General features: G+C 35.5%; 1 non-coding gene across 1 annotated transcript; it reads right to left on the reverse strand.

Annotated features, from left to right (window-relative positions):
• Positions 1-861: 861 nt before the first annotated feature.
• On the reverse strand, positions 862-935 carry Trnan-guu (transfer RNA asparagine (anticodon GUU)). Its single transcript has one exon. It is a non-coding gene; the product is annotated as a tRNA-Asn (tRNA).
• Between the last annotated feature and the right edge of the window lie 19,965 nt (positions 936-20,900).

Below are 20,900 nucleotides of genomic sequence, written 5' to 3' on the forward strand. Positions count from 1 at the left end.
CACGGTGCCCAGACCCCACCTAACACTCCTTGGCGACCACTGATAGATTATGTCAACTGTAAAAAGGTCGAAAAAAAATGGGCTTAGACCTAACCTCTATTTTGAGAAATTCACGCACACTAACATAAACAAATCGGCGAGTGTAAGTCGTAGCTAGTCACGCACATTTTTTTTTAATAATATAAGAGATCAAACGGGCAAGAGGCTCACGTGATAAGAATTGGTGACGAAGCCGCCCATGGGCAAAATCAGGGTTAAGAGATTCCTTGCCGGACTTTGAGGTATGCTCTATGCTTAATGCTGGTAATTAATACGTCACTCTAACGGTTGGCTCAGTGGAAAGAGCGCTCGCACGGTACGCGAGTTCTCGGTTCGAGTCTCGCATCCTTCATAAATTTTGTTTTCAAAGTTAATTTGTTTAATTAATCCCAAAAGTGAGGGTATTATAGAACTTGCTAGTTTACGTGAAATAATTTAACGTTTAACTTAAATTTCGTTATAATGTAATTTCTGTTGTGTCCACTTATAATTTTTACTGTATTTGGTGAATGATGTGTACAATTTTAATTGGATCTCAGGATCGTAAAAATATGCTGTAATTGTTATTAGATGATAGTTTTATCTTGTTATCTGTTATTGTATCTACTTGTAAATAAATAACTAAATAAATAATCTGGGCTACTAGCGATAAAATTACAAAATTTAAATAATTAATTTAATTATTATGTGATAACTATACAATGAATCATATAAGAACTGCTTTAAAAACATATAACAAGTTATACATTTTACTGTACCACCAGACCTTTTTTAAATTCAGTAAAAAAAATGCATAAAATCAAATAGCAAATATGAAAATAACGCCCCCGGGTGGGCTTGAACCACCAACCTTTCGGTTAACAGCCGAACGCGCTAACCAATTGCGCCACGGAGGCCTCGACGATGTGGCTGAAACTATTTATCAGGTTGACAGATAAACATTGACCTAGGGTTACATAGAGATGTCGCATCTTTGAATATTCTTATCGGAAGAGATTGATCATTTTTAAATTTTACCGAACATTTTTCTAAAATCCAATAGACAGTATACGAGCACGACCCCGTAGCTTAGTTTCTATGCAAAAAATTTTTCCAAAAACGAATCATTTTCTGACAGTATGTTGGAATAAACATATTTAAATCTTTTATTAGTTTTTTACTATTTCCCACAAATGCATTAAAAAAAGTCGTGTGATACACGGGTGTGTACGTTATTGGAAACTCGTGACTATTCTCGCTCTATTCTTTGCAGGCAGATTGTGGACAAGCGCTGTGTTTTGTCTATTTTCGGCTCCTTTAGTACAGAAGCGTTTGCGGTATGCTGTCCTCAGCATCCTGCGCCAGCACCACATTACGAAGACATCGATTTTCTGCCTAAGGGCGGCCTTTATTTTCCACGTTTCCACACCACAGAGAGCGATGGGAAAGACAAGTGTGTGAACAAGGTGCATTTTTGTTCGATTTGTTATACTTCGGTCTTTCCACACCTTACTCAGTTCGGTCATTGCTGTCCTGGCCATTCCTATGCGTCTCCTTATTTCGGGTTCACTGCTGCCCTTGTTGGTTATGGTAGATCCAAGGTACTGGAATTGATCCACAGTCATTCGTTTCGGAGGTTTGTACGTTGGATGGCTCTGAAACGGTCAATCACCATGAGTTTGATCTTGCACTTGTTGATATCAATACCCAAACGTTGGTTCAGCTAATGTGAAAAACCGCCCCAGCGTTCGTAGGGAATCTCGACAGTCCCTAAGTCGATCAGGAATCATTTCTGGCATATATTTAATTTAATGGCATACTCGAATATGCTTCGGAAACTTTCAGATCGAACAGTTAAATATTCATATACACTAAAATAGCTGCGTTGTCTCGCCTAATTGACTGGCGAACTGACACCCCTGTTATTGAGCAGACATGAACTTTTAGACGGTAGGGCTGCCACTTCATATTTTCATATAGAATTATAAGTATAATATAAATTCAGAGAAAAAAGCTCCTAGCAACCATAGCTAGTCAAAGTAAATTTACAGATACGATGAATTTATTTAAACAACATTAAATATAATAATTTATATATAAACTACCAACACTACTATAATTGTACATTATTGCTTTATTTGTAAATTAATAAATTATATCTCAATAAAAATAAATAAAAAAATATTGATTTTTTCCGAAGATAAACTCCGACCTTTCGTCCTAGAAATAAATTATCTAAGATTAGGAATTAATGCAATCATTTTCCAATATAAAATTAGTCCGAAAATTTTATAATCTATTCAATGTCTGATATAATAGACTACATACCTACTCTCCAGCAAAATAGCAATTTTCTGGACAGACACCAGCTGTTATGTCTGTTGCACCTGCTGTGTGTATGTGCCTAGTTTATTTAAACTTAAGTATGTAGACTTCTTCTTAATATTGTGTAGTTGGTATTATGATTATGTAGTAACTTGTACACGGTTTTTTGTATGATACATTTTCTTTCGAGACAAAATAAGAGATTTGTATGATGATAGAGATGTATTTGTATATTTGATATATAAATCAGAATTTCTAACAACGCGCCAACCCTAGTGCAGGCAAAAACTTTTGCAGACATTTTCGGAGTGGCGCTAAACCGCTTCCTATATTATGATTACCACTCACCTAAAAGCTCACCTATTTAAGAACCCACCTACATAGTGCACAAAACATACCTACTCACATATTCTACGCTTTACTCTTTTCACTTCTTTCAGCCAGTAAATATCTACTATAAAGTAGATATTTACTGGCTGAAAGAAGTTTTATACCAATAAAATTTTAAATCAAAATTGCAAATATTGGAGTTCAGCAGGTTATCAACTGTAAAGTGGATCCTGTAGATGAAGCCACACCTGAGAGTTGAACAAAGCATACAAGGTTTTATGACGATACGACATTCGAATGGTTAGCTCAGTTGGGAGAGCACTGGCACGGAACGCCAGAGGTCGTGGGTTCGAGTCCCGCATAGTTCATAAAATTTTGTTTTCAAATTTTATTTGTGTATTAATCCTAGAAGTGAGGGTTATCACATTAAAAACACAACAAATTGTTTAGATTTACAAGAGCGACATCTCAAGTCAATCTCCTAATATGCAAATATTGGGGTTGAGCAGGTTATCAACTGTAAAGTAGATCCTGTAGGTGAAGCCACAACCTGAGTGTTCAACAAAGCATACAAGATTTTATGACAATACGTAACTCGAACGGTTAGCTCAGTTTGGAGAGCACTGGCACGGAACGCCAAAGGTCGTGAGTTCGTGTCCCGCATCGTTCATAAAATTTTGGTTTCAAATTTTATTTGTGTATTAATCCTAGAAGTGAGGGTTATCACTTTAAAAACATAACAAATTGTAATGATTTTTTAAGTAAATGAGAAGCCAATTGAAAGTATCAAGTCTAAACAATGTATATGTTAAGTTAAGTAATTATTTCTCCTTTTAACTAATGGTAATGGTAACTGATTGGGTTGATAGGTGAATAAAGGTAAGGCGAAGAGTAAGCAGAAAACACGCAAACATGGTGTTTTTAGACAAGTTTTGTGGTGAAAGTATAGCATTTCGAGCTATGAACACTACTTAATCCTGTTACACATATCCTTAAGTCTTATTTGAAGGTTGCTAATGCTTGCTGTTGGTTATAGCTAAAACTGCCGAGCCTTTTAGAACTACCACTTTTCTTTGAAGTTAAACAAGTTTTTTGGCATGGCGTGACGCATTTTTATGGTACTTCTCTCAGAAAAGTTATTCTTATAGCTTTTACTTTTTTGTGTAGGTTCATTTATTCAGATTAGTAGTGAATAACGAGGATTGTAAGCATATAAACTGTTTTCCACCCAAGAATTTTGAAAATATTGGCTTTGTTACATAGATGGCGGGCCGACAGCCGTGAACTCATATCGCGCAAGGTCGCTGGCATTTAGTGTCGCCTTAAGGATTGGTCTCCGCTGCGCTCCAACTAGATACCGCACTACCTACGATCAATATCTTTTTTATTACGGCAACGATTAGATGCTTGCCTGCGTGGCATCTTGACACTCAATGGCATCTTTCAAATTTTGTTACATACGCTTCGTGTTAATTTACATGTAAATTAATAAAATATTGTAATTGCTGCTTCTTCTCTCTCAGAGCGCTTGTTTCCGAAGCGGTAGTAGTATCTAGTAGTTATTAGAAATGACATCAAAAAGAATTCTAAAGGAATAAATTTTGAGAAAGTAAATGCCTCTTATGCCTTTATAAAATTCGTACTGATGCTATGTGTCTTTCTTATTTCCTGTAATATTATTTTTACAAAGTTTTTCTACGCAACAACGCCATACATTGTTCGAGACTGGGTCGAGTACGCCCACTTGGTCGTCGTAATAGTTGCCGCACTTTTCGACTACACTGCGGTATCTAGTTGGAGCGCAGCGCAGGCCAATCCTCAGTCTTAGAGAGTAATATTATAATTTAACTGTATCAAGTTTAACGAGAACCTTTTATAGTAGTTTTCATAAAAATTTCGGACCAAGGATGTTAATACAATATTTTCATTAGCCATAAATACTCTACTGACTACTATTATCTGAATCTGTATCGCCAAAATAATTATAAAAAAAAAATGTCAGCTTCTTTTCTTTACAATATTTTTTTGAATGATATTTTTAAGCTATTGCATAGCTTCTATCGCGGGCCTTGAGGGTGGAGACCGAATCCAGAAATTCCGTAACGAAAATAACCTAACACTTACTTACTAGATCTATATAGATATTTCGCCACGGTCATTACAGTTGCCATGGAACAGCGGTCAGCACGTATGCTTTTTGTGCAGAAGGTCCCAGGTTCGATCGTGGGGTACATCTTGAATTTGTTTAATTTCTTTATTTTTTTATCACGTTTTTTTAATTTTTATTATTATGACAAGCATTTTTATTTACTTTCATCTGTCCCGTTGTCTGTCTGTAATCAAATCTTGCAAGTAAAAATTTACTCACTTCCCGTTTGCTTTTTTTTTTATTAATTTTATCAAAAAAATACTGCATAAATAAAATAAATAAATAATTATAATTGCATAAGTTGATAAAAATATGCAATAGCTTTACCGCGACAGTCCCCGAGTGCCACACGTCATTTTTTTAAATTATTTTATCAACGTACTACACGCCCACATTATCTCTAGACCTCTTTGGAACGTGAAACCCCACTCCTGTTCCTCTTACGTCCCTTCGCGCTCGTCCTGTTACGTCAGTACGGCTTGCAGTTTTATTGCTGTTACGATACGACCATATTACAATGCAGTGCCGCTAAGGATTCTAGAAAAACTCAAAAATTATGAGCGGCACTACAATTGCGCTAGTCTCCTTGAGACATAAAATGTTAAATCTCATTTGCCCAGTAATTTCACCAGCTACGGCGCCCTTCAGACCGAAACGCAATAATGCTTACACATTACTGCTTCACGGCAGAAATAGGCGCTGTTGTTAATAGTTTTGTAGTTTCTGTTGTTCTGTGCCGCTATAAATGTACCGATAGAAAAACAAATACTTTTTACATCAGACTACAATACTGAAAAAAATTATACCTAATCGTAGTTTATGTATATATATATATATATATATATATATATATATATATATATATATATATATATATATATATATATATATAAGACATTTCCACGTATATAGTCACTCATCATGATATTTCCTTTCGCCGAGTAGAGATCAGCGGATCTAAAGAGATTCCATCCGCAAGAGTTTTTTTTATAACAGAACGTCTGTCGGGTCCGCTAGTTTAATAATAATATCGTAGCGATGCTTGTTTTGCACACCGTAACAAAGCGATGCTGTGACAGAGGGGTGTATGTTTTATTCACGTATTAATAAGGTATTTATTGTGTTATGCTATTTTTCCTAAGAGACAATAAGTATGAACTACGTAGAAACATGATTTTTATACAATACTAGCTGACCCAGCAAACGTCGTATTGCCTTGTGTAACATATAAAAAAAAAACAATTATTAAAATTTTGTTGCAACCGATTCTCAGACCTACCAAATATATCGTACTACAATTATTTTATTCGATTGCCATCTTGCAACCCTATATCGGTTTGGTGGATGGAACAGAATAATATTAAAATCGCGATACAAAAGTAACTGTTAATCGTAGATGGGTAAAAATTTTAAATTATATGTATTTTTTAATGCTGACTTATAATCAAACAAATTTAATAGACCACCCTTAACATTTAGGGGGATGAAAAATAGATGTTGTCCGATTCTCAGACCTACCCAATATGCACTCATAATTTCATGAGAATCGGTCAAGCCGTTTCGGAGGAGTTCAAAGTTTAACACCATGACACGAGAATTTTATATATTAGATAATCTCGCGTTTTACGAGAAATTTCTTGCCTCGTACAAGCACTTTGCGGCTGCTGTTTCCCGAACCGATACGACTTAGGGACCCTGAATAAAAGAGCATATCTTCCCACCTTAAGGGCCGGCAACGCTTCTCTTGAGCCCTGTTGTTGCGGATGGCTCTCCTCCCCTCTTATATAAAAAAAAGAATGTAGGTACCTATTGTATTTGTATACGACCAACAATACCTTTGCATCGCCAATTGTCTCCAGTTACGGCCGTTCCCAATATACTATCTACAGATAGAGATAAATTACTACCTTCTACTGTCAGTAATTAGCTGTCAATAATCTGAAACTTTCCCAATATACCCGATAAGTCATTCTTATCGCCTTATATGCGTGAATTATAATTTCCATACAACCTGCTATAGCTGGTAAGCTATACGTCGTATATTAACAGACAGCGTGTATGGATAAGGTGAGTTACCGTCGATAAGATTATTGGGAAAGAAAAGTCAACGATAGTTACGATTTTTATCTCAAGTAAGAGATTGATTGAATATTGGGAACAAACGTTAGTCATCACAGTAATCAAACGAGTTCGTTACTCATAGACAATAGACACAATCTAGCCAAGCGTAAGTCGGTCAAGGTTCGCGAGACTTTCTTAGTCATTATGCAAATGTTGTGGTTTAAAAGCCGTCGTAAATAAGTTACAGGCGGGGCTGACTTGAGTTGGGCGGAGCACAGTCTCTGCAGATAAAATTATTAATGTCTTGACGATTTTTATGGGCTCGTTAAGTATGATTTTGTTAAATGCCCAGTCACTACCTGAATTATTGTTTATTTAAATAGGATTTATCAAATAAGAACGTAAATACTAGAAGTCACAGAGACGCGTTTACATGTCGCCTCATAATATAATAATAATATTGACACTCTTTTTATCTTATCTATATATATATATATATATATCTTGCCCCAAGTTAAGCATATATAGCCTGTGTCATGGGTTACAAGACAATGATATGTTTAATACAATATATTTACTTAAACATACATAAATTCATATAAATATACATAAATACATTTAAACATCCATGACTCGGAAACAAACATTCATATTCATCATATAGGTGACTTATAAACCTTCAGTAAGTAAGTACTGATACACGAGTCCACCGTACGTTATTTTATCAAATCTCAAAGGGCTTAGCGTTCTTGTTGAAAGCTACCAGAAGGCTTATTATTTTCCGGCACCTCCAACAAATATCGTAAATGTGTACAAATATGTATACAAACACTTAATATATTATAAATATAGTAAAAACAGCATGAATATTGGTGCAGTAATTTTTGAGTTTATCTTGAAGAGACGGACAGACAGACGCGGCGGAGCACTTAGTTTTATAATAATACAAGCGGACCCGACAGACGTTGTTCTGAGGATAATAAAAAAATACTGTTTTATAGGAATTTGCCAATAATATTTCAAAACATCAAGAATTATGTCGTAAAAATACTCCCTGTTGTTATAATGAAATTGTTTCACAGCGGAACTGTAAACCGTGCGTCACTAAATTCTCTCATAGAAAATATGTCCATACAAAACAAATATTGGAAATAAAAATATTTATGGGTCCCAAATCGAAATAAAAACTGTCCTATCTCTCAAGTTGGACCAAACTGCACTCCATGAAGTAATCCCCATTTAAATCCGTTCATTAGTTTAGGGAGTCCATCGCGGACAAACAACGTGTCACGTAATTTATATATATTAAGATTATGAAGTCAATGACGTTCTATATATAGAATTGTATGAAGTGATACAAAACTTGCAGCACTACATACATTATTCGACAATATGATATGTAGTCTCCCTCAACCAGCGAAAATTGTTCGATCGTGATAATTAATGGTTCATCCAAGATTTGAAGTGACCAGGTTTCACATCCGTAAGTGATATAAGACTATTCGTTTTAGATTTCGTTTATTATTTTAAAACCCTGTGCCTAAAAAGGAATACAAAGTTCTTGCATCATAATCTAAAATATCACATATATGCTAAAATATTCACGACTACATCCGAATTTTTAAAAATAATATGCAAGTTTGGAATTGAAGATTATCTCATGTCTTATTCCAGTTCCGGTTCCCGTTTTCGCTCCCGTTCCCAACATATTATATGAATCTTATTTCGAGGAAGACTGGTATGGGAAACTAAACCTACTATTGGTATATACTTATAGCTCATCGAAGTGAATTTCTGTTTTTCACAAATCCCGCAGGAACCATGGATTTTCCCGGGATATAATGCCTATGTCCTTTACCAAGCTCTAGTCTATCGCTGTACCATATTTCATCAAAATCGGTTCAGTTGCTCCGGCGTAAAAACAAACTTTCATTCACATTTATAATATTAATTAGGGGAGTGGAAGAATGAAATATTCGTTACTCAATCGCGACATTATAAATGAATGGATTCATATTCAAATATTTTTATTCAAAATAGGATATGAATTCACTTATTGAAAATCAAAAACTATCACTTATTTTTAATAATATATAAGAGATTTCTACGTATATAGTCACTCATCACGATATCTCTGGAACCATTAGAGCTAAAGACTTGAAATTTGGTAGGAATATCATTCTTTTCACCGAGTAGAGGTCAGCTAAGAACGGATTTTACGAAATTCCATCCGCAAGAGTTTTTTTTTTATTATGAACAGAACAACGTCTGTCGGATCAGCTAGTTTTTAATAAAATATCAATTTCGAACGGCAGCTTTCTACTCAATCTATGGTATCATCAGAAAGTCATTTATCACAGAACACGGCAACTCTTTCTGTGTCTGTTATAATAACCACAAAAACGTCTTTTATCATATTTTTGAAATTTTGAAAGATTCAGATCAAAACAAGAATCTTTCGACATAATTATAAATCCGTACGATTGTTATTATTATATATATTTGTGTTTAATTTATTACATTGATAAGATCTATCTACAGTCTTTATAATTTATATTTTAATTCAACATTACTAATTGAACGTCAAAAACTAGCACCCATCCAAAATAGCCTGCCTCAGACCTGAGAAGAACGGGCGCAAGAAACTCAGCGGTTTTTTTTTTATAAAAAATGGGTTACAATGTAATATCGTACATTAAACATTAATATAATTAAAGATCCGGAGGGTGTCCGCTCCATTCCCAGTGTGTGAAATCATTTAGAAAATCATTAATGCTATAGTAAACTTTAATAACAAACGTTTTTAACAATTCTTTTAGGTTTTGTAATACATTTGTTTTAAAAAAAATCTGGGATCATGTATTAATACCATAATAATTATACATCGCCTCACAAAAGACTTACTAGCTAGACTTAGCCGAGTCGTAGGCATAATAAGTTTATGTTTGTTACTTTTTTTTATGAAAATAAGGGATGAGACGAGCAGGACGTTCATCTGATGGTAATTGATACGCCCTACACATGTTAAGTCTTATTTTCCCAGTAATTTCACTAGCTACGGCGCCCTCCAGACCGAAACACAGTAATGTTTACACATTACTATTTCACGACAGAAATAGGCGCTGTTGCAGTTGTGGTACCCATAATCTAGCCGGCTTCTTGTGCAAAGTTGCTTCCCCCTGGTAGGCCCTGCTGGTGCTCACATTATAATTATGACAGTTTCTAGAAAGTTTACTTATTTGCTTATATGTATATATACACAACATTATCAAGAATATATTGAGAGGCAACAGTTTAAATTATTATTTAATGCAGCACAAATATTGTATTAATATCGGCAGCATTACCCAACAGCAATATACCAAAGGACATAATACTATAAAAATAACTAAATAAAACTAGTCACGCCGTATCAATGTCAGTTAATTGTCTGATCTTTTTATCTCGTTTGCTGCAAAACTAAGTCAATCCTTGAATGTTAGGGCCCATTGTAATTGGGATTCAAGAGTTATGCCTAGAAACATAGCAGATTCCTCCTTTTGATCACCTCTTCGCTTAACAAACTCTCGCATTAACATTTTTAACTATTAGCACACTAAATTTTATTTTCTTGCTATTTAACATTAACGCTAAGCCAATACACGATTTCAACACAACAAATCCACAAATCTTAAAACTATATTCAAAATACCATTCCGGGGAAGTATACCATAACAACACTGGCAGCATTTTCGCGTTGGATAGCTAGGCTGATCCGTTGACTGAAATAGCTGCCAGCGCTAGGGTTTACATTAGCCTTATTGAGCCGCAAGGATAGTACCTTCTTTGTACATTCTCCGCACAAAGATGTAAGACTCACTGAGACCGACATATTTGCGAGATTTGCTGTCTTCGGCAGTCGAAACAGCAGCCCCAGCACCAACTGGCGTAACTTGGACAAGAAAGGGGGCCAGTGTGTCGACGCCACTCGCATCCCACACCAGCGCCCTTCCCCTTATCACTTTGATCTCAATGATACTTGGCCCAGACACAGATTATATTCTCGAATTTCATACACAATTCAGATCCCGGAAGTTTTTTTTTTCACCGAGCGGAGGTACAAGGTACAGGACGTATTTTTAACATAGAGGTATCTTAGTGGTTTATTGAGATCAGTTATCTTAGATCCCAGATATAGCCCCAATACATGGGGATGGATACGTTTTTGTTTTTCGCAGAGCAAAGGCCACCATGATTTTTGGATTGGATTTTAAAATATTAATTTGAACGCGACATATTATATACCGTTGAATAGATTCGTCAAATATTTACAAAATTATAGAACTGCTCATTAGCATATTATATTAATCGTCTTGTGCCATTACAGTCGTTTCTACTATAACTATTAAATAACAGTGCCCGATACAAAATCGATACGCTGTACCGATATAATATTCATAATCGAATAGCCCAGATTGCGAAGTCAAAGGGAATCGTAAACTATTGATCCGTTTACACGTTGCGGAGTCGACGCGATATTATACAAGAATCTGATCTATATACGTATCACCGACAGTAGGTCATGCCCATGCAAGACCTGCAGTCGCTTTATATATAGTATAGCTATATATAGAGTAGGTATAGTTCTGCCTATGGAGGCAAAATATTATACATATATTATATACTTGTAGAATCATAGGTGACATCAGAGATTTGAGTAATTACCTTGAGGATTTGGGATGGCAAGATTCGTAACCAAACCCTACCTACGCGCAATACAAATGCTAAATAGGCGCACAATATACGTGAAGTTGTCGAGAATAGCCCCTTCAAATAAAAAAGCGTGCGGTCGTTTTGCACCAGAAATAGGTGTGGTCTCAGTTTTACCCCGGATTTTTACGACCGTAGCGTTAGTTCTACTGCCGCGAAAGTTATTTCCTTAGATAATTTATACGTCTAGATAGAGGCCCTTGCTTCTAGACAACCAATGAAGACTCGGCAGGTTTATTACTTTTGTGTGCGTGACAAGCTACGTCTTACACTCGCGATTTGTGTAAGTGTATTGCTCGAAATAGAGGTTATCTGTCAACCTCCTCATTTTTAGACGATTCACAGCGGTCACTGACTATCAAGACGTATAAATGATTTAAGGTTATTTCATATTTCTATCTGACACGATCGTATCGTCACCTGCTTCGGGCAACAAAGTCGTATGGTGTAAAAATCAGTATAGCGCAGCGTAGGACTGCCGACACATTCATTATGTACACCCTGGCTCAGTTTGTCATTACCAGACACATTTTAATTACAACTTCAAAACTTAATACAACGGAAATTATAATTGTCGTTTCTAAACATCACTGTTTCGAATATAATAGAACTTACTAGAACATATTTATAACGAGCAATTGTCAACCACAGAGAAGGTACATGCAGTAAATAACAATGTGGCATTATAATAATATTTGAGCTCAACAGTAAGCAGACACATACACACACTAAAATAGTGATTTATTAATGGAGCTAACTGGACTGGAATATAGATAGATTTCATGCAATAAATACAACACTAATATGGGTAATAAAGATGCATTTAATTTTTTTTTATGGAATAGGAGGACAAACGAGCGTACGGGTGACCTGGTGTTAAGTGATCACCGCCGCCCACATTCTCTTGCAACATCAGAGGAATCACAAGAGCGTTGCCGGCCTTTGAGGAAGGTGTACGCGCTTTTTTTGAAGGTACCCATGTCGTATGGTCCTGGAAACCCCGCACAAGGAAGCTCATTCCATAGCTTTGTAGTACGAGGATGAAAGCTCCTTGAAAACCGCACTGTGGAGGACCGCCACACATGCATGATGGTGAAGTGACGTCTCTACGTAACGCCAAGTTATCCAGCCGTTCACAGCGCACTAGGTCCCCGACAATTCGAGCTGCTCTGCGTTGCATGCGGTCAAATGGATAAATGTTGGAAGATTATTATTTTTGAAAATATTTTATCCCTCAATCTTTCAACTTTTTGGTTTTTAACGCTATAGGCCAGGTAGGTATATAGCTTATTTAGGTATGTCTTGAGATGAACTATGACTTTTAAGGCAGAGAAAGCGTTAAAATTGTGTAAAAATCATCTCCTACTTATTATCTTTCAACAAAACACTAATCTACTTCCCTATGTTGTTTTAGGACCGCATTATACTATTTATTATTCCAGCAAACTAGTTTAAACTCGTGTAAGTGGGCTTAATGACAAAATGGCGCCAATTTGAAAGCAGCCATTTTGTTCGATCGATGACAGTTCCTTATTTAAAATTGCATGTCTCTAGAAGTCTTTTTCACGACTATTCTTTGTTCCTAAGTAGCTGAATTTTATATAAATTGCTCAGTTGTGATTCAATCTTTTATCAGGAACTAGCACTTTTTGATTTTTAGTTTTTCTACCCATGTTCGGATAAGGTTTATTCGTTAAGAAAATAGTCAAGTTCAAAGAAAATATGCACAAAGAGAACTATGCACAGGACACTAGTTTTTTTTTTATGGAAGAAGAGGGTTATCACGATCAAGCTCATCCTTTCACAACACCAGAGAAACCACCAATTTTACCAGTGGACTCCTTTGCACAGGATGCCGGCTAAATTATGGGTATAACAACCGCGCCTATTTCTGCTGTGAAGTAATGTGTAAGCATTATTGTGTTTTGGTCTGAAGGACGCTGTAACTAGTGGAACTACTGGGCAAATGAGACTTAACATATTATGTCTCAAGGTGACGAGCGCAATTGTGCCGCTCAGAATTTTTGGGTTTTTCAGGAATCCTGAGCGGCACCATCAGCCGAACATCCTGCTGGTCTGTCCCTTACTCATACTTTTATTATAAAAAAAGGGTTTTATTTAAATATTGTAAAATAAACAATATTCACTTCTTGACATCAGCAATTTACTAGAGGTGAGGAGACACTGTCTTTGTTTCGTACTATCATGTTGTCGATTAAAGAGTTTTTCGTAGAGATCAGGTCTCACTGTATCTTCTACCTCACGTATCACAGGGAATGCTCAGGAGAGTTGTTCATGTTATTGAAGGATGTTCAGTTTTAAAAGTTGACCTGCAGGCGATTTTCACAAAATACAAAATGTCTTCCTGGAATTTATTGTGTCCCCAGAGTTCTACTGGCTTAGAAATCTCTACTAGTGCAATGGAGATGGCTATGCTCGGAGTTTCCATGCGAGATCGAATCAGAAATGAGTAGGAGGAGGACCAAAGTCACTGACATAGCCCAGTTGATTTCGGAACTGAAGTGGCAGTAGGCGGGGCACATAGCTCGTTGGATAGATGGCCGTTGGGGCGGTAAAATCCTCGAATGGCAACCACGCACTGGAAGACGTAGTGTTGGTAGTCACCCCACAAGATAGACCGACGATCTGGTCAAGATCGCCGGAATACGTTGGATGACGGCAGCGTGGGACCGTTCATCTTGGCGATCTTTGGGGGAGGCCTTTGCCCAGCAGTGGATGTCTTCCGGCTGAAAAAAAAAAACATATCTCTAGCAAGAATGATCTAGTGGCACGATAGTGTCCCGCCAAGTCGAGCAAAAACAAACGGCACGGCCGTACCATCCTTTTCTCGAAGCAGTTCGGGCCATTTTCAACCCCCTATAACTTCGATGCCGAACGAACTAAAAGCCTAAATTAAGATGTTGTTATGTTAGCTAAGCTATATAAAAACTTAAGACAGAAGGATCCTGAAGTAGGGACTGGATAAATTGACTGATTTGGTATTACATTGACCTCACAACTTTTACGGTAAATTTTTTTTATGAAAATACAGGGACGAGACGAGCAGGACGTTCAACTGATGGTAATTGATACACCCTGCCCATTACATGCAGTGCCGCTCACGATTCTTGAAAAACCCCAAAAATTCTGAGCGGCACTACAACTGCGCTCGTCCCCTTGAGACGTAAGATGTTAAGTCTCATTTGCCAAGTAATTTCACTAGCTACAGCGTCCTTCAGACCGAAACAACATAATGCTTACACATTACTTAACGGCAGAAATAGGCGCCAATGTGGTATCCATAATCTAGCCGGCATCCTGTGCAAAGGAGCCTCCCACTGGTAAAGAAGAATTGAGTTACGAGACATGGTTTTTTTGCAAGTTATGTTTTTGACGGCATACGATTTATATTTTAGTTATTTTTTTTTAATTTAAATAAAAATTGTAAAGCGGCAAAAGCTCTAGCTGTCAAAGATAGAATTAATAATTTGGACAGTAAAATTAAGGCAGTATGGAACATTATAAATACTAACCCTTCCGTCACAATACATAATATTATATTGAGTATATGAATACAATGTATGTTAAGATAATTTATACGCCTAGATAGAGTCTCTCGCTGTTAGATAACCGATAAAAACAGGCCATGAATATTAGTTTAGTGTGCGTGACAAGCTACGTCTTACACTCCCGATTTGTATGACACTGTGTTTGTGTGCATAAATTGCTTAAAATAGAGGTTAGTTCTAAACTCATTTTTTTTCGACGTTTTCAAATTAAATACCAGACAGTATACTAGACTCACTGAGCACAAATTCAATATATTATAAAAGCATTTTGACAACGAAAACTTATTAAATATTTTTTTATATAATATTCAAATTCAAACGTCAAATACTAGCACTCAGTCAAAAGAGACCTCAGACCTGAGAAGAACGGGCGCAGGAAACTCAGCGGGCTCTTTTTTTTATAAAAATATGGATTACAATGTAATATCGTACAATAAACATTTATAATTAAAGAGCCTGAGGGTGTTCGCTTAATTCCCAGTCTGAGGTATCACCGTTTATGCTATAGTAGATTACATAGAGGATATAATATATGATGCATCGTTCTTACCTGGTTCTGCGCAGGATACCTAAAATTGTACAATCTATATATTATATAAAAGAGAATGTATGTTTGTTTGTTCCCTAATAACTCCTAAACTATTCGACCGATCTCAATGAAATCTTTTGTAATAGATTCGCTCAAGGAAGGTTTACATATATAATTCATAGGCAAAACAACGTTTGCCAGGTCAGCTAGTATTATATAAAGTAGACTAAGTTGTCATACATATCATGATTTAAAAGATGGGCTGGTATTTCCAGTTTTTCTCCGCATGTCAAAGCCACTTTACGAACTGATGTAGCTTCATGACGTTCACCAAGTGTTGTTGCAATATGTTATGTTAGTGACACTAAAAATTCGTAAATAAATGTATAAGAAGACAACGTAGGTAAAAAAAATATGTTTTTAATTGTTCGATACAAAACTTGAATTTAATACAATAACCGCTAATAATTCATATCTACCCTCATTGCACAGTTACATTGACCCCCGTACCACGAGTCACCGACTTATCGCCGACAGCATTTGTTACATGGTACGGGTGCCGACAAGCGATCAATGCCCACACATTAGGATGAATTTACTGACATACCTGCGACGTTCTATGTTTTAATGTAATGGCCCTGCATTTGTGTGATGAGGTGATATGTTTAGTTATTCGTAAAACGAAGTCAGAGCAGAGCTGCTGGAATTTTCGAGAATCAAGTGCTCTGTGAACAGTTGGAGTTGGGTAGAGACATCGCTTCAATGTGTGTCCTACGTCTGAATTTATCACGGGGGATGTTCCGAAGAGCTCTTTGACCTGCCGCCGAATTCCACCTTAACACGGCAAGACAAATTACAATATCCTTCCCACTATCTTAATGTGTGGCGTTAAACCGCAGTGCAGTTTTCAAGAAGCTTTCGTCCACCTCCTTGTGCGATGTTTACTGGTTAATACGACTTGGGTACCTTCAGAAATAGCGCGTATACCTTTTTAAAAGACCGGCAACACTCCTGTTATTCCTCTGGTGTTTGCAAGAGAATGTGGGTAGTGGTGATCACTTAACACTAGGTGACCTGAGCGCTCGTTTGGCCTCCTCTTCCATATTTTTTTTATGAATATTTTAAGGAAAGTTTTGTGACTAACATGTAACGCTCGTTGGGAATCAGTCACCTCGAGTTGACTTTGCGCGATAAGAAAAAAAATTTAGCAGAGTAATTTATATACAATTCAATTATAATGTAAAATATGGTAAAACTTTTTATAAAAACGATTTACGAGATAAGTAATATTATTACCCATTACCACCATTGTATGTGAACTGATAATGACGCATTTACTGTACGAATTACTTTTTTGAATTTTTTTTAAAGATTAATCTAAATTTAATGTTGATGCATTACTTTATATGTATTGTATAAAATATAACGTAAAATGCTGAAACTTTAAATATAGATTAAAAAGAGTGGTATATGTGCGACGAGGACGATGGCTGCTCCAGGCGTCAACGCGTGAACGAGTGCTGCTTGCGATGCCTGGTCAACCTGTAGTGGTTTGTATATAGTTAAAATTGTATTTTTTGATGCGTTTACTCACATACAGTTATCGCGACCGTCATATTCACGAAGCATCCTTACACAAAAAAATTACTTTAAAAATGAAGCACAAACAATGAAAATTTATTGAAGTAGGCGTTACTTTGCTGAAATCCATAATTATATAAATGGTTTGAGTTTTCCTTAGTGGTAATTCCGATTTTCTGCCACGAGACTTTCTTGTGCCAGATTTTGGCGAGACAACACGTCCTGAGGATGCCTCGTGTAGAGGCGAAACATGTGTCGAATTGTTTAAAGACAAATATTGGCGGAATTAACACTAAAGAAAACTCAAATCATTTATACAAACAATGAGTTCAAGTTCTTAAGGTCGACGCATACAATATATAATTTTTATATTTGTACAGTTATTTTTTTTACTTTCTACGAAATATTTTATATTAGAAACTCTTTTTAACTTTTAAACATGATTCAAATATTGGATGCATATCCACACAAACTAATTTGTTTTGTATATTACAGCCATTGTAAATACTCTATATTATGATTTAAAAGAGCGGCACTTGAGTTTCTTGTATGTTCTTCTCACAAGTTCTACATTTTCCGAGCATATGGTAGATTCAGTAATTTAAATGATATATTTATAACGAGTTAGAAGCGCTTAGTTTAAGCCTATTTTAATTAGTTTTATTTGATTTGAATTATTAAAATGTATTCTAATTCATATTATTTTAAATAAAACCTGAAACTAAAAACCACTAAATAATATTGATGATTTTGGTTTTAAACATTCATTTGCATTTTATTTTAAATTACTGCAAAGTGATTTTGATCATTTATCTCTTGTAGATGTTAGAAAGACATTTATGCTCTTGTAACCTTTAATACAAAAAGTTAAACTAATTGTAACTTAAAACAACTATGAATTATTTAAATAAAAATTATTAGTAGTCTAGTCAGATGAGCGAAAAGTTCACCTGAGGGTAGATGAGACACTTTACCCACCACAAATGACGTGCCCCTCAGGATTCAATTTTAAATTCAAATAGTTTTATTCAAACTAGGATTTAAAAATCACTTATTGAACGCCAAAAACTACCACCTAATCAAAAATTTATACCTCAAATCAATGGGATGTCTGTCGTACAATAAACAACTAAACTGACAATCACGCTCTAAAAATGTCTGAAGCAAAACTCTGTCTACGCGTGTATTAGGCAGAGTTATCGTTCGACCGCGCTTTGAATACAACGCCACGCGATGTCAAAGTGTTAAGAGAAAAACTTTCCAAATAATAGCGTATTATATAAACATTAAAATGATGGAATGTCGTGATTCAGCTAAGTGCCCGTAATAAAATAGACTGAACATTATTGCCACGAAATACCTAAGGTTTTAGTTTTAATTAATGTTTAATGTTATCTGCATAAGTTAATAGTTAGTTGTTTATTATACGTCTATGCCTCAGATCTTTTTTTCAGTAGTATAATTCATAAGAATAATTTAGTGAAGAATATATTAAGAGGCATTATATTTTAATATGTTAATTTCTTAAATTTATTTCTCTTTATGATTATTTAGGACTAAAGGTTAGAAATAGTACATATTTTAAGTTAAGATAAGCTGTTATTGGGACAGTTTTTCACTGAAAACTTTGTCATTGCGTGGCGTTAACGAAAACTATGCCTAATAGTTCTGCAACACAAAGATTGCATTAATATCGCCTGGATTTTCCCACAATAATAAATTCTAGGATACATTATTACAATGAACGTTACTAAAGTAAACTAGTCTCGCCGTAACTATGTCAGTTAATTGTCTCACCTTTTTAACTGCTAATGTGCTGCAGAACGAAATCTATGAGACAATCTTCCAATATAGAACACCCCATTGTTATTTCCAATCACGACCACGCATTTGACCACATTTTTACTGGTTGTAGAAATAGTGCGACTCGTATATTTTATTCATTTTCAGTTTTTATTCAAAATATGAAGCATGAGTTAAGCGAAGCTAATAATAACACACAACAAATCAACTTTTCCTTTGTATCTCGCGAATAAAAGGCCATATAAATGCCGGAGTTAGACCAGCCTTTGGCTACAGAACAATAAGCCTTAACAGCAATTGGGCGAAACGTTTACAAAAGTTATTTGGGTAGTCGTGTTATCTAACTTGTGTCTATGAGCTGAAATATGCTCGAGTTTAGAAATAGAAAATTCAAAATGGCTGCAATATGTATATAGCACATTTAGGCTTCACTTACCATATGCTCTTCAATTTTGGGAGTAGTGGCTCTCATTTGACTTGGAACTTATATTGTGAAGATTGAAGACATGTTTCTTTACATTGTACATTGAGTTATAACAAACAACTAGACTCACAATAATCACGCTCAAAAATTGTCTGAAGCATACTCTGCCTACGTGTCGATTAGGCACAGTTTTCGTTCAGTTGTGTTTCGACCACGCTTTGAATACAACGCCACGCAATGAGAAAGTTTTCAGTGAAAAACTGTCCCAATAACAGCTTATCTAAACTTAAAAATGATGGAGTGTCATATTTCAGGTAAGCGCCCCTTGAAATTAAAATTAATTAATTAAAATCCAAAATTTTGGGACTAACGTGACTTTTTTAATCATTTTGCAAAATAATTGCATTTCAATTGCTAAAACAAGATGTTCTTGCCTCGTGTCCGCGTGCGAACTTCTACTACAAATATAAATAATACAATTCGAACATTACTGCCACGAAGTAAGGTATATTCGCTCGGATATTTTTTTTACGTAAATGTATCTCAATGCATGGGTATAATTCTATTGAATTTTTAAGAAAAAGAAAGACAAAATAATGTGCGATTAAGGCGGTCTTTTATCTATCTTGGTCTTGCGTAGAGATTTCGCTTCACTATATGTCTTCTACCAAATATATCAAACGATGTGCTCCGAAAGCTGTTTGATCTGGTGCCTGTCGCCGATTTCCAACATTGGCAACTAGTATGAATTGATATTCTCCATGACAATAATATTATGGCTTGGGTAACGTTCAAAAACTACTATTTATTTTAATTGTATGTTTTTTTTTAATTTCACGTGTACCATTGCGGTTTGTGAGATAACTGCCTGATTTCATAAAAAATATTTTTTTGAAAATAACCCAATTTTAATGTACAATATAGCACATTAAGTAGATAATATTATGTAATATTTATTCATTTATTCAATAACTCTCTCGAAAAAGCGAAGAAAGGAATCCTACTTATGACAATTTTCTTTCACAGAAACATTTATTTAAATAATAATAATTGAACGGGAATTTTATTCCTTTATATACAAGACTTCACCTGTCTGGTATAAAGGTGCTACCACATAGTGCTATATTGTGTTGAAGAGCAAAAGAATTCGATTTATTTAGTTACAATTTAATTTCTCACACAGACTTTGTCTACAAACAAATAACATCGGCATTCTCAAGTTAAGTTAAGATTTCCTCCGCCGACGTTCATTACAATTGGACCCGACCACACAATGTGGAAATGATGGCTTTAAAATATTATATAAATTAGTTCAATAAAATAAAAATAATGTACTAATTTTGATAATCTATCGGTAAATGA

Source organism: Leptidea sinapis, chromosome 23 (assembly GCF_905404315.1).
Source record: "Leptidea sinapis chromosome 23, ilLepSina1.1, whole genome shotgun sequence".
NCBI lineage: Eukaryota > Metazoa > Arthropoda > Insecta > Lepidoptera > Pieridae > Leptidea > Leptidea sinapis.